Below are 12957 nucleotides of genomic sequence, written 5' to 3'. Positions count from 1 at the left end.
AGGTATATTATGACAACCTTAAACAATATCCACATATTTTTTATTGCCAAAACTAATTATCGGCAACGTTGATATTGCCAATTTTGCAGAGGTCCGCAAAAAAAAAGCATCTTGCGGTGAGCACGATAAATTGCATTAATATAATAAATAATCTAGCGATTGATCGAAGGAATTAGCAAAAAAAAAATTTGGACAAAATGGCGGCTACTCAAAGCAAAAGATTCGATTTTCGACCAAAATTCGTATCTTTAATTGTTTATAAAAATAAGAAATTTTCATGATGGGGAAATCCTTTGATTAATTACTGAAAAATATAGTTAAGCAGCTTGTGTAAAAATTTCAGACCGATCGGTTCAGCCGTTTCTGAGAAATCTTCACCGACTTTGAAAACACCGTTTCGAGAAAAACGAGTTTAAAGTTTTGAAAGCACTTTACATGTAGTCAGCGCGCCTTCACTAATGTGTCTATAACTTCGAAAATATTCGTCGGATCGGCTTCAAAAAGTCGATTTTTTGAAAATCCTAACTGTATATAACCCCTTAAATCCTGTAAACCACTTTTGGCACATTCGTACAGCTAGAGCATATTCACTATAAGCTTCTATCAAAATGTGATGACTTTCGACTGAAGTTTTAGTCATATAAATTGAATAAAGATGAACTTCCGCAAACATATTTTTCATGCTCAAAGTTCAAAAGCTTCAAATGAATGGCATATACTGAAAAAGACGCACAAGGATAGTAGCTCTTTAACGCATGTTCAGAATATTAGAACAATACAATAATAATCAAGATCATCTTTTGTTAAACCACACGAGTATAGTTTTATACCCAATTTTATATTATATTGAAGACTCTCCATAACACATACCAAAACAAGTAAGGAAGAGCTAAATTCGGTTGTAACCGAACATTTTATGCTCTCGCAATTTATTTATTTAACTTTATTTATATTATATAATACACAATTTGACCCACATATGCGTCATATATTGTATAATGTCCATTGAAAGTTGGAAACCCTAATATTAGGTTAGAAGCACCGAGGTCCTCATGTTCGATATATGGGGCCTTGAAAACCTATGGTCCGATTTCAGCGATTTTTAGAATGGGGCTGCCACACTATTAACATAGTATTTGTGCAAATTTCTACACCGATATTTTCACTAGTACTTACTTTATATATTGTAAAGTAAACGATTCAGATCGTCTTCAAAGTTCTGGTATATAAGAAGTAGGCGTGGTTGTGAAGCGATTTGGCCTATTTTCACAACATATCATTGGGATGTAAGGAAACTATTGCAAACCAAGTTTCAATGAAATCAGTCGAGTGGTTCCTGAGATATGGTTTTTAACTCATAAGTGGGCGACGCCACGCCCATTTTCCATTTTGTAAAAAAATCTGAGTGCAGCTTCCATCTGCCATTTCTTATATGAAATTTAGTGTTTCTGATGTTTTTCGTTAGTGAGTTAACCACTTTTAGTAACTTTCAACCTAACCTTTGTATGGGAGGTGGGCGTGGTTATTATGCGATTTCTTTCATTTTTAGAGTGTATTAAGAAGTGGGTAAGAGAAACGATTACAGAAAGTTTGGTTTATATAGCTTTATTAGTTTGCGAGATATATACGAAAACCTATTTGAGGGCGGGGCCACGCCCACTTCTCCAAAAAAATTACATCCAAATATGCCCCTTCATAGTGCGATCCTTTGTACCAAATTTTATTTCCATAGCTTTATTTATGGCTTAGTTATGGCACTGTTTTCGGTTTTCGCCATTTTGTGGGCGTGGCAGTGGTCGGGTTTTGCCCATCGAAAGCAACCTTCCTATGGTGCCAAGTTTCATCATGTAAGATATAATTTTTACCCAAGTTACAGTTTGCACTGACGGACGGACGGACAGACAGACGCCCGCATTTGAACTCCTCTCTTCACCCTGATCACTTTGATATATATAACCCTATATCTAACTCGTTTAGTTTTGGGTGTTACAAATAACCGTTATGTGAACAAAACTATTATACTCTCGTAGCAACTTTGAGAGTATAAAAGACCTAAGAATGGAAACGAATTTCGGCTTCCATTTAGTGACATCCATATGAGGCAATATGAAGTTAAACCACTTTAATTTATATCTGAAATAGTTCCATATTGAAGTTTCGATATTCTTTAGGGAAGAGAAAGAGTTGTAAACCAGAAATTGTTATTTATTTTTTGCAACGCTTACCATAATTTTTTTGTTTCTGGAATACCTCACACCTCTGCTTTTTGCAACTCACTACCTTAAATGTTATGTAAACTCAAACCTAAATAAAATCCAGTGCCGATTTATCACCATGAAATGCAATGCTTTCGCTTGCATAACAGATAAGCCGCTTTAAAAAATTGTCGCATATTTATCAGTGGCAAAAAAAAACTATGAAAAAAATTGTAACTCGATAAAGGCACAGCAACATGACGCCAGCACTGCAGTTAAATAGATTGCCGAACATCAGCACACCAATCACTGCCCAGTCACACATGCAATGCAAAATAAATAAGCAATCGTTTTTCGTCCAATGCAAGAGACACGAAAAAATATCACGTATACGCCTAGGCGGGCCACAGCACGCGCCAAGCACGCAGCGGGCAGCAGCCAGCAGGCAAAAAAACGATATCAAAGGCAAAGCGACAGGCAAGGAGAAATGCCAGACAATACTGACAGTAGGCAGTAAAACCAAAAAATAACAGCAACAACAAATATATACTAGAGATCTGCATGCAAGGCAAAAAAAAAGAAAAAAAAAATGGTGCCATGGTGCGCGTTAATCTTTGGCGACAGTTTCTGTTCGCTGTTTTCTGCTTAACATATACGGTTTTCAATTTGGGCTGCCCATGTCAGCCTTGGTGTTTACAAGCAAGCGTTTTTCGGACACATTTTTCTACTTTTCAGCTACAATTTTTGGCACTTTTTCTCCGCTTCTATGCTTTTGCATTTTCCACGAGGCTTGTAAAATCCACTTTAAAACTGTTGCGTTTTTTAATTGCTTACAGCGAAGTATGGCAGCCAAACATACAAGTATTTTGTATATTTTTTAAATCTTTTATGCAATTTATTTTTATTACTTTTGCTATAATTGCATGCATATTCTAGCAGCTTGCTTGCCTGTCTTTGTTTCCTTTAGGATATTTAATTTCCTCTCTTAATTTTAAATATTATAAATTCGCCAAAGTTGGCAGCACGTGCTACACTTACGAAATGCAATGCTCAAAAAGTTTTCAGCTCGCTTAAAAAGCGTAAAATTTTGTTTTTGTTGTTGTCGCATTTAATTTTGTCTTAAATGTTTGAAGTTTTAATAGGCTGGCGTAGCGCAGCGTTGAAGTGCCGAACTGTGGAAAATCTTTGAAAAGCTCAAACTAACTAAGGAAAAGGCTTTTATTCGGCTAATATTTTCATATTTCAAGTTAATTACTATTGACTTTTAGTTGCAGCTTGCGCTTTCCCGAAATTAAAAACTAAATATTGCGAGTGATTAGTGCTACTAAATGGCTCAAAGTTGAAAATAAAGTTGGTGGATGTACTTAGAGAAGTGATAACTCTAATTTAATTATTTTTATTTTTCAAAGAAGATATCTTCACTGAAGTTCACGTCTTTAATCTATTTTCTTTCTGGATGTGACGAAAGGAAACTGTTTTCCCAAAACAGGATTGACATATGATCTTACGAATTCTTGCCCTATTAACAGATTTGCTTTAACCTTCCAATATCTGTACTGAATATGCCTAGTAATCTTACTGTCTTCCCTAAATAAAACCGACAACTTTACGTCAAATATCAAAATGTTTACTTCAATAGTTGTTGTGATATTTCATTGTACACAGAAACTTAGTTTTTCGCAGCCAACTTTATTTCGGAACGCTCTGTCATAATCGAAATGTTGAACCGCTCAGCGTCGCCGTCGCGTTATTTAGGTATGCGCCATACAAATTGTATGAGCATGAGCATTTTTTGACAGTCATTTGCCGCTGCCGCTTTTATTTAGGAAAGGCAGTTAAAGATCTGCTGCTTAAAGGACTCCTCCCACAACCGACGCTGATCATTTTAGATCCAGTTTGTGTTTTGAGTTTTTGATTTCCTTTGCAGTATCATTTGCCACACAGTTCGTTTAATCGATACCCGATTTAGTCTATTGTTGTTGTTGTGGCGACAGAATATTCTTAAAATAATACGGATCCTCCCTGTGATACGTCCTGACTTTCGTGATTTATGTATGTATTCATCTCTATTTGATACGATTTGTGAACTTTAATTATCCCTCAAAAATTATAGGTTAAAGGGGAGAGTCTGGAAATTTTCTTCATTAAATTTTCATCTCTCTTCGTTTTTAGGCGATCTTCTTCGTCCTCATCTTCATCTTTTTCCTCGCGTTTACGCTTTTTACACGACTGTGACTCTTGTGGTGTAGTGGCTTTAATAGCTGGTGTGTTATCTGATACTGGTTGCGACTCGTCTGGTGTTGACACAGTCGTGGCCCCGCCAGACCAAACGGCTGTTGCCGGATGTGACGCAACCAGAAAACAATAAGGTATATACCAGTTCCCCCATTGCACTGGACGTTCAAGTGGAAAGTAATTCAATAATAATTCCAGAAGATTCTAATTTGAAATTTGATCGGTGTGATCTTCCCAGGGTCTGAAATGTTTTCGTGGTTCCTCAACTTTAAAACTGTTTTGGTTGTGAATCACTCTTCTTCTGTCCATTTTGTTTATATATTTACTTGATATGCACCCTGTCATTTTTGCTTCGATAATGATATCTTAACCGATTTTCCATGACTTTTATAGCCAAGCGTTTGACTTCTTCACACAAAGTCAAAGGCGTGATAAAACACAGGTAGTTAATTGAAATACGTCGACCAACTGAATTTGGGAATGCTTACGTAAACAATAGGCCTATCTATTCTATTATTATAAAGAGGAAAGATTTGTATGTATGTTTGTAATGAATAAACTCAAAAACTAATGTGCCGATTTCAAAAATTGTTTTCACCATTGGAAAGCTACCCACCCTGAGTAACAGGATCTTAACTTTTTGGAAGTAGTGAGAGTATCTAAAAGACTCCGTGATGGAGAATCTTAAACTGAAACTGAAAATCGCTTGCAAGTCATTCTCTTCTCATCGCAATCCCTTGCGAAGCCGGAGCGGTCTGCTAGTATATAATATATGTAGATCAATTATATTGGAGGCATGATATTTCGAGAAATAAAAATTAATTTTTAGCAGCCGCTAAGGTGTGTTTTTAAGAGATTGGCGATTTTCGTACTTTTAAAGCTCACACTTCGTTAGCCAAAAATTTCCATATTAGCCAGACAAAGTTCTGTGCGACCATTTTCTATTTCCAAAAATAAGGAGAACCTTAAAGGGCCGTCGTTTTACAAGCATACGAAAAATCGCTGAAAGAGCCTGAAGCCAGTAATTCAGTTTGAGAAGTGTTTCGAAGAGCAAGTGACGGCATAAGTGTAGACGAATGTTGTTTTAAAAAAAAAGTACCGTTATTTTATAAACATTGAAGTTACTTTTTCGAATACTTCATATTACTAGTATTTAGTTAAATATATGAAATCATAGAGTTTGAGCTGAAGTTGAATTGGTCTTAAGCTGGCCATCAAACATATTTTTGACATAAAAATGTGGGTTTAGGATAGAATGAAATATCGAATTCCATGAACTAAACACCAGCAAATCAAAACCAAACAAATCCTTTAATATACAATAAAGCTGTCAGCACGCATATTTATCCATTTTCTTAGAGATTGACTAATGAAAGACTTTAAATCACCACAGAAAACGTGACGTATTTGTCAAAAGCTGAAATTATATGCAATTAAGTAAGCACAGACCGAAGAAAAAAACATTTGCACTTGTATGTGTGTAGGATTGTGTTTGCAGTTATCTTGATGTGCATACATAATACAGAGGAAGAAGACAATTTTAAATAAATTACATATTTTATTAAGACAAAATCTTGCCAAATCCATTTAAGCATATCTTAAACAAACTCCCACTCAGCTTGCTGACTTGAATGTATAACCACGCTCCACCGATAACACGTGTGTTTGTTTATTTGTATACGCTGGCAGTCGCACCTGGTGTCGAGCGAAATTGAGTGTGCCATAAACTTTCTACCAAAAACACACGCATACACACACATATACACATGTGTACAACTTAAATATTTTATGAATACATAAATGCTACATCAAAGACAACATTTATTGAAATCGTTGTGTGTAAGGCTGTGTGTGCCAAACGGACGTGCCTGTCGCCCAACTGTATGCTACTACAAGTGCTAGTAAACAAGCTGTCAAATGCTGTTTAAACGAGCTGGCACGATGTGCGCACAAAGGTATGCTATTAATTTTTTATAAACACATTTCCTCTCTATGCGAGTGTGTGCGATTCTCTCTCTTTCTCTCTCTTTGGCATTTCAAGGAAGTCTAACATAACAAAAGTGATATGCCAAAACGGATGGTTGATATAAAAATAAAAATAGCAGCAAATTAATAATAAAGCAAGTAAACAAATTTTACCAGGAAAATCAGAGTGATAAACAAAATATGTGAAAAATGGAAAATGTAAGTGTATTACAAAAGTTTCGGAGGTAAACAGTGTAAGTATACAGCTAATATACTTAAAAAAATATATACAAATACAGAAGACTGCTTGGAAAGGATAAGAAATTAGTGTCCGTTTAATATTTAATATTGATGCTATATAAAAATAGTGAAGGTTGAAATATTTTCAAAGAAGCAGAATCATCACAGTACAAAACGAAAATAATGAGAGAGAATGTCAAGTTGGTAATAAACTGGCGGTAATAATGAGTCGTCAGTGATGTAGGGAGGCTTTCGTAATCCTAAATCCTCAACATAGTTTTCCCCTCTAAAGAGGAGTGGGATAAGGCAAGGTCGACAATGATTCAGAGATAAATATCTACTCCGACGGATCCAAACTGGACAAACGAGTGCAGAGTGGTGTATTTCAGAAAAATATATAGCAGAATCGCCTCCCAGCTAGCGGATCACTGCAGTGTCTTTCAAAAGAAAGCCTTCCCGTTCTATTAAAAAGAGTGTTAACAATAAGAAATATGTTCACATTCACAGATATCAAAGCGACTTTAAAGTCCGTTAGGATTTCATCGAAAAGAGTGACACTAACATCATATTTCAATAAACCTGCAATGGGAAACAAAACTTCACTTGCTTAACAAACTGGCAAACGTGACCTAAATGAAATAAGAATTGCACATGCCGACTATTGAAATTTATAAGGTAATGACATAAGAACCATGGTGTGAAGAGATGTTAACAGGTTACTATCTGATTGAGAGACATGCCACCTGACTGGAATACCTTATAATGATTACTGTAGAAACTGAGAAAGAAGTAGAAGGAAGAGACTATAGCACATCTTCTATGCGGATATAAGGCTTTTTATAGGTTAGGATGGCAAAGAGTTTGTGTGAAATGTTGTGTTTCAAACGGAATTTACAACCCTATTCTGTGCACTTTACAAATTCAACAAATTTCTAATTTGTAAAAAATTGAAATTTATCAAGCATTTCTTTTCTTTATAAATTGTTAAGAAGTAAAATGTTCTTGACAAATAAAATATCTCGCTGTGGATAGTTGTGAAAGTGAATTTTTTGCAATGGAGATATTTTACTTTTGTCGTTAGTTTTATACAAAGAGGAAAAATATGAACATGTGGATGGCTCGCGTTTTTGAGCCGTTTTTATAATATATTAAGAAGTTTATTTTTCCCTGTTTTGTATAAAAAAATGAAGATAATGAGGGTAACATTGACGAAATTGTTTTCTATATATTGCATGCGATTACAGCTTAGCAAATTTTTGCCAACAAACAACAAAGTTTAGATTTCGTAGTCCCCAACGCACTTTTCTGAAGCTAAACATAACAACCAACTAAACCAAAATTGCGTTTAAACAGTTTTAAATATATTATAAAGGGACATATGAAGTATTATGAAGTATTCTGCGGCTTTGCGGGGGAGCAAAAGACTATGGAGTATCTGGGATGGAATGGCAATCAACTTTATTTACGCGCGGCACTCCCTGTTTGGTTAGGTATAACCCTGTCATCTACATAGAGTAAATGGAGTTGTGAAACCAAACCAAATACTTTGCATCCGGTCTGAAAGGCTTCAGTCGATATCTCGACATCAGAATCGGATAGATAGGCTGATAACTCTTTGGTCAATCATAAACCAAACTTATCAACGAAACCACACTGAAGAAGGCTCGGTTAAAACAAACGCTCATCCAAATAACGGCCTTTTGCATGAAAAATAGTGCCAGCTTCGGAGCATGGAATATTTGCGCACCCTAAGAAAAGTCTAGACCAAAAGCAATGGATTTAATGTGAAATTGAAGTTAAATTATTAACTATTTTGCAACAAATATTGAAATATTTGAAAACTTACGTTAAAAAATATTTCAAATCAATTTTTCAATTCAATTCCAATATAATTGGACAGAATCAACTGTTTCTGTTTACATTATTTTGTTTCCCACACGTGTGGGGAAAAGCTTGTACGCATAGCTTTTTATTTTATCAAAATTGTCACAGAATACCAAAAAAGTTCTTGATAAAAATCTGAAAATATTTTAAACTTTTTTGTTATTTTGTCAAGTGCACAGAATAGGGCTGTCGAATGTCGAAAAAGATCCGAATTTTCTTCAAAAAGTGAATCGCACAAAGTGATCATTGTGAACGAGTTTTTGAACAAAAATTCAGTAAGTATCATCGAACAACCACCGTACTCTCCAAAAATGGCCACGTGTGACGTTTTCCTGTTCCTGTTTCCAAAACTCAAATTACCACTTCGTGGAACCCGTTATGGGAGCATTGAAGACATCAAAACTAATTCGCAACGAGAACTGAAGACCATCCCGGAATATAGCTTTAAAAAGTGTTTCGATGATTGGATTGTTCGTTGAAAGAAGTGTATTGTCTCAGAAGTTGCCTGTTTTGAAGGGGATATAATAAATTTTGATGATTGATAAGATGTTTTGTGTTTTATTTCAAATTTCCGAGTACTTATTTGACAGAATTTACATGCTCCCGCAGTACGTTAAAAATGTCAGCTGTATTAATTGTTTACTCTACCAAATATCGCATGTAATTTGAAACATACTCTTAATTAAATACCAGTAATTTTTTTTATTTATAACGTGTAAACTAATTCTAACTAATTTTTAAAATATTACTGCATTTAGCCTTCGAGAATAAGTAAAAATAAAACTACACAAGTTGAAATAAAAAATGTATAAATTTATCTCACTGCAATGCGCTTTTGGCGACAAGCATTCAAGCAAGCAGCAGCAACCCAACAACTAACAGTTAGTTGGCCTTCGCCTTTTGTAACAACCCCAACCCACACATACAGTTGCATACATGCAAACACATGTTGTTCTGTTGCATTTTACGCTTCCTGAATAAATGTATTACCACACACTGTCACATTTGGCCGTGCGGTCCATCAAAGGAGCTGCTGTCACACCGCACACAATGAGGTTTGTAATGAATTAAGCCAATTAAAAAAAAATGTGAAAAAATATATAAAAATAATGTAAAATGTGGTAGCAGAGAAAAATAAGCATGACAAATGAGCAACACAAATACCAGCGCACAGTGCAGCAGGTGACCAAGGCAACAGCAACGCAGCGTGGTCAACGTGTAAACACACACCGTACACTCGCATATGAATGTATGTAAATTACCAACGCTGGCCTACCAACGTGGCGGCCAACCACGCAAGCAAGCAAGCAAACCAATCAGTCAGCCAAGCAGTCAAGTAAATCTGCAACTTAATTGCGGTTGCTTTGTGTCTCCTTTGCCAATCTTTTTTCACTCTCTCTCTCTCTCTCTTTTATGTATTTTGGTTTGTGTTTCTTTCGGTCATTCGTTCTTGTTTAAGCCTTGATGTATGTGCGCAAGGACCTTGGACCATAACAATGTTATGGTCTGCCTTGTGTACGTATAAATTGTGAATCGGAAATTGAAGTCCAGTGCCGTGCGCAGTTAACGCACATGAGTGATAACGAGCTTCGAATGTTATTGGACAGACGCGCGAGTGCTCAGAAATTGTATACGAAATTTTGTTATTCCTCAGAGCAGCTTTCGCGATCGTTGAAATTTTCTTGAAGTACAACAACGTTAGAGTAAAACTCGGAAGAGATTTCGGATGAAATGTGAAAATTTTATACCCTTCTGAGGAACATATGCAAATCCGTTGGAAAATATACTGAGTCTGTTGTTACTGTGACAGAAAAATTCCGCAAATGTTGAGTTGAATGTTGAATGAGTTGACATGCCTTAGATAAAAATCTGGTTACGTAGAATAGATTGTCGTGAGCGGCCAAATCTATAATGATATATACTTTTCCCAACTTCAAAGCATTCAATGTGAAGTGTGGACTAATTGTAATTGGAGATTTACGGACGAGATTTTGGTTGGGGCACCTAAGACCAAGAGGGAGTAAGTAGGTATGTGATTGGCGTTGCAACCGAATCTCTCTCTCCTTCGCAGTTCGGCGCCAGTTGGAGATCCCAAGTGTAACCAGGTCGCTCTCCACCTGGTCCCTCCAACGGAGTGGAGACCTTTCCCTTCCTCGGCTTCCTTCGGCGGGTACTGCATCGAACACTTTCAGGGCTGCAGTGTTTTCGTCCATTCGGACAACATGACCTAGCCAGCGTAGCCGCTGTCTTTTTATTCGCTGAACTAAGTCAATGTCGTCGTATAACTCGTACAGCTCATCGTTCCATCGTCTGCGGTATGAGGCCGTTGCCAATGTTCTGAGGACCATAAATCCTGCGCAAAATTTTCCTCTCGAAAACTTCTAGTGTAGTCTCATCTGATGTTGACATCGTCCAAGCTTCTGCACCATAAAGCAGGACGGGAATGATAGGCGACTTGTAGAGTTTGATTTTAGTTCGTCGAGAGAGGACTTTACTGTTCAAATGCCTACTCAGTCCATAGTAGCACCAGTTGGCAAGAGTGATTCTGCGCTGGATTTCGAGGCTGACATTGTTCGTGTTGTTGATGCTGGTTCCCAGGTATACGAAACTATCTACTACTTCAAAGTTATGGCTGTCAACAGTGACGTGGCAGCCAAGACGCGAGTGCGCTGACTGTTTGTTTGATGACAGGAGATATTTCGTCTTGTCCTCATTCACCACCAGACCCATACGCTTCGCCTCCTTATCCATGCGGGAAAAAGCAGAACAAACGGCGCGGTTGTTGCTTCCGATGATATCGATATCATCGGCGTACGCCAGTAGCTGTACACTCTTACAGAAGATTGTATCTTCTCTATTTAGCTCTGCAGCTCGTATTATTTTCTCCAGCATCAGGTTAAAGAAATCACTCGAGAGTGAGTCACCTTGTCTGAAACCTCGTTTAGTATCGAGGGCGTAAGTCCTAACCTCAAATTTTGGAAACGTTTTGACTAGACTATGGTTTTATTTTATTGTATGTCATAAGAATATTGAAAATTTGTAGATGATTGCCTGAATGGGAGATAGCGGATATCGAGGTGGATTAGCTCCAAACTAACACGTATTATTTATATCATCCTTTTTGGAATCTTAAGATAGACGATTGTCTTAAATATAATAAGAGGTTCACAAAAGTACTATCTGATCGAGTTTGAACCGGTTATAGCTCGATTTCAAACCCTTCAATGTTTTTTTGTTTTAATTTCGACAGTGATACATCCATAAACCACCGCTTTTCCTGAGTAATAACTGCGAATCATTGTAAGACAGCAGCTACCTTGGTAAGATTTGTCTTTAAAAAATGTGGTGGGATGCTACTCACATGAGAGAACTCTTTTACAATCCCGTTAACTTCACTGAAATCTTAAAAGTTCCCGAGCAATCTTTCCAGAGAAAAACCAACTGGATCGTCCCTGGGAGCACAAAATCTAAGTGAGAAATCTTAAAGAGGCAGACTGAAAAGATATAATTTTTGAAGAAGAAGAAATACTTCATACAGGCTGTGTATGCTTCTGAGGTAAAATTTCAATTGCCACACCAATGCACAAACTAAGTTCACCAGAAAGTACCAGCACACCAATTAGCCAACCATAACCTTGTAAAAATGTCTATTAATGCATAAAAATGCAATCTACTCCCATTACCGTAATTTTTCTTGCACGAAGGAATGTGCAATAAATCAAAAAACTCCCTTCTGACGAGGCGATTCGAGTGGAAGTCATAATTTATTTTGAAATTTAATCGTTCTTAATAACGCTGAGTGTGGCAAATAAATCTTCAAGCGCAATTTAATTAAAGCAGGCAGCCTTAAAAGTAGGCAGCAGTGACACAAGCAACCGCTTTAAACACCAAAAAGAACACAATCCGGCTATAGGGCAACGGGTTGACCAAACAGCTGACCGGCAATGCAGAAAAAGTCAGCCTTTTATTATTTTCAGTGTTGTTGTTGTAGTTTTGTGGGTGCACAACTGATGCAACCGCATAAAGTACGTGGCTACGCTGGTGAGATATGCAATGATAAGCTTGCTGTTGTGGTTGTTGCTGTTTTTATGTTTGCGATGCAGATAATGCACACATACATACATATGCTATAGATTACAGTTTTCCATCATACATTTTGATTAAACGTGCCAGTTGTACCACAAGCTGTTGTAGGGACCCCAACTACACAGACACACACCCACATACAGAGTCAGTTGTAAGCCTTTTTTCCTGCTAGTCTCAACATTGCAAGCATACTTTTAGGCATAAAAGCGCATAGTATGATTTTTTTGTGATTACCATCACCAACACAGCGAAGCATTTCTATAAATGTCTGTATGTATGCATAACAATATATATATATGCATCTGTGCAGGTGGGTATGTGTGCGGTCTTAGTGGAAATTGTGCACTTTGTT

The sequence above is a fragment of the Zeugodacus cucurbitae genome, chromosome 3 (genome assembly GCF_028554725.1).
Source record: "Zeugodacus cucurbitae isolate PBARC_wt_2022May chromosome 3, idZeuCucr1.2, whole genome shotgun sequence".
Taxonomy (NCBI): Eukaryota; Metazoa; Arthropoda; class Insecta; order Diptera; family Tephritidae; genus Zeugodacus; species Zeugodacus cucurbitae.
The sequence above is the reverse complement of the archived record's forward strand: the minus strand, read 5'-3'. Positions refer to the sequence as shown.